Below are 2451 nucleotides of genomic sequence, written 5' to 3'. Positions count from 1 at the left end.
TCAAAATTAAACGAAATAAACATTTGAAATATATGAGTTTGTATGTAATGTATGAATATAATATACAAGTTTCACTTTTTAAATGGAATTACTGAAATCAATTTACTTTTTCATGATATTCTAATTTTATGACCAGCACCTGTACATGTGTGTGTGTGTGTGTGTGTGTGAAGAACGCTGATGAGATATGAAATAACCAGCAGCCAGTTGAATAAGCTACCCTTTTGGGTTTATATATTTGTAAATCTGACTCTAAAGGAGTCGGTGCCTCACCAACCATGAACCTCACCGCACGTCACTGGGCTGGATACCTGTTTCAAAGTGGAACAATCATCAGCCACCTCCTCTACATGGATGACATCAAGCGAGACATCGACTCACTGACAAACACAGCAAGGACATCGGTATGTCATTCAGATCTGATAAGTGCAGCTGAAAGGTGTCCAAGAGAGGCAAGGTGATCACAGCTGAAGGGGTTGAACTACCTGAAGGCAACACTGCAGATGACCAGGACAGCTAAGAGTACCTTGGAATCCTGCAGACAAATGGCAACCATGATGAGGCACAAGGAAGTCAGCCTCAACCAAAGACCTACAGAGAGTCAGGCAGGTCCTGAAGAGCCAGCTGAATGGGAAGAACAAAGTCCATCAACACATCTGTGATGCCAATCATCAGATACCCTGCTGGTATAATAACCTCGCCAAAGGAGGAGCTATACTGTCTGGTCAAAAAAAAAAGTCTCCACCTGGATTTAACTAAGCAAACAGGTACGAGCCTCCTATTGGATAATTACTGCATGTTTCAGCTGGCAACAAGTTATTTAACCCCAACTGGTGCAATGAGCTGCTTCTCATTTCTTAAACAACCATGTTGAAAGACACTTCCTGTGGTCGTGGAAAAGATGTCTGTCTGTTTGAGAAGGGTCAAATCATTGGCATCAAGCAGAGAAAACATCTAAGGAGATTGCAGGAACTACTAAAACTGGGTTAAGAACTGTCCAACACGTTATTAAAAACTGGAAGGATAGGGGGAACCATCGTCTTCGAGGAAGAAATGTGGCTGGAAAAATAGCCTGAATGTTCGTGATCAGTGATCATGCAAAACGTTTGGTGACATCAAATTGAATAAAAACAACAGCAGAACTCCAGTCTACGTTACATACTACGCAACCTGCTCAAGCTGAGCACACCTGCAAGTCCCAGCCTTGCAGAAACTGAGAACTCAACACTTCAGAACAAAGATACTCCTGCAAAATCAGTGGAGCAAGTTGCTGACACTCCAGCATCAAAATTCAATTTGCCACTATCCAGAATAGGTGTGGTTTCCACCTAAAATACTGAACCTTTGAATCAGAAAAAGACTTGTGATGTTTGTTTTGTTTAGAGTAGCTGCATAGTAGACCCTGAAACAAACAGGATAAAAAAGAAAGATTTGATAGTTGTGAAAAGCAATTATGTAAGTTGCTGCACCCTGGATGTGTTCATGTCCAACTGGGAGAAGACTCTGGGAAAGAAGACGACACTATGCTGGGACTACAACCTCGTCCACACGTAGCCGGGTCTTTATAAAATCGAATATCTCTGCGACATCCTTTGAAGAAATAATACTATCCGCACGGGATCAGTTTGAAAAAGTGTTCATTCACCACTCAGTGTCGTTTTAAACATACCAAAAACACAAAAGAGGAGAATTCACAAATCTTCACTTTTGGCCGGAGTTTCCATTATCAATCGTTTTTAGTGCTAATAAACGCAGGTTATGTGTGGATGAAAGGCCAAATCACATAAAAAACTATTTGGTTTACCAGATATCTGGCTACGTGTGGACGAGGCCTATGTCTCCCAGTTGGCCTGGGCATGCCCTGGAATCCTCCTGGAAGAGCTGGAAGAGGTGGAGAGAAATATCTGGGCCTTCCTGCTGAAGCTGCTGCCCCTGAACTCCAGAACAAGCGGTGGATAATGGATGGATGGTTCGATGGAATGTAGTGACTTGGGATTGGTTTGGAATTATGCATGGAGTTATATCGCCATCTATTGGCTGTTTTGGTTTGTGCACCTAAATAAAAAGTTCTTGTTTTTTTACATGCAGTCCGGTCTCCTGCTGAATACTGACTTCTCAACAAATTATAGATCACCATGGGACCTTTCTGCACTTCTCATATCCTTACACATTGTACTTCAGAACCTGACCAGATTTTATGTAAACTTCCCGTTTGTGTCATACTTGTTAGATGGACACATTAGCGGAACTACTTAGCAACATCAAAAGTAAACCTATTGTGTATTGTTATCGGAATGATGTGCACAGAAGAAAATAAAAGCTGCTACCTTCTAAACTAACAGTCAGTTTCTATGTAAACAGGTTCAGACTTACCTACACAGATTAGTTGCCACCGGTTCACTGAGCATGCTCAGTGGCCCTCTGCAGACAAATAAAGACAGAGACGTGTTA

The sequence above is a fragment of the Kryptolebias marmoratus genome, linkage group LG3, assembly GCF_001649575.2.
Source record: "Kryptolebias marmoratus isolate JLee-2015 linkage group LG3, ASM164957v2, whole genome shotgun sequence".
Taxonomy (NCBI): Eukaryota; Metazoa; Chordata; class Actinopteri; order Cyprinodontiformes; family Rivulidae; genus Kryptolebias; species Kryptolebias marmoratus.
This window is presented reverse-complemented; position numbering follows the sequence as displayed.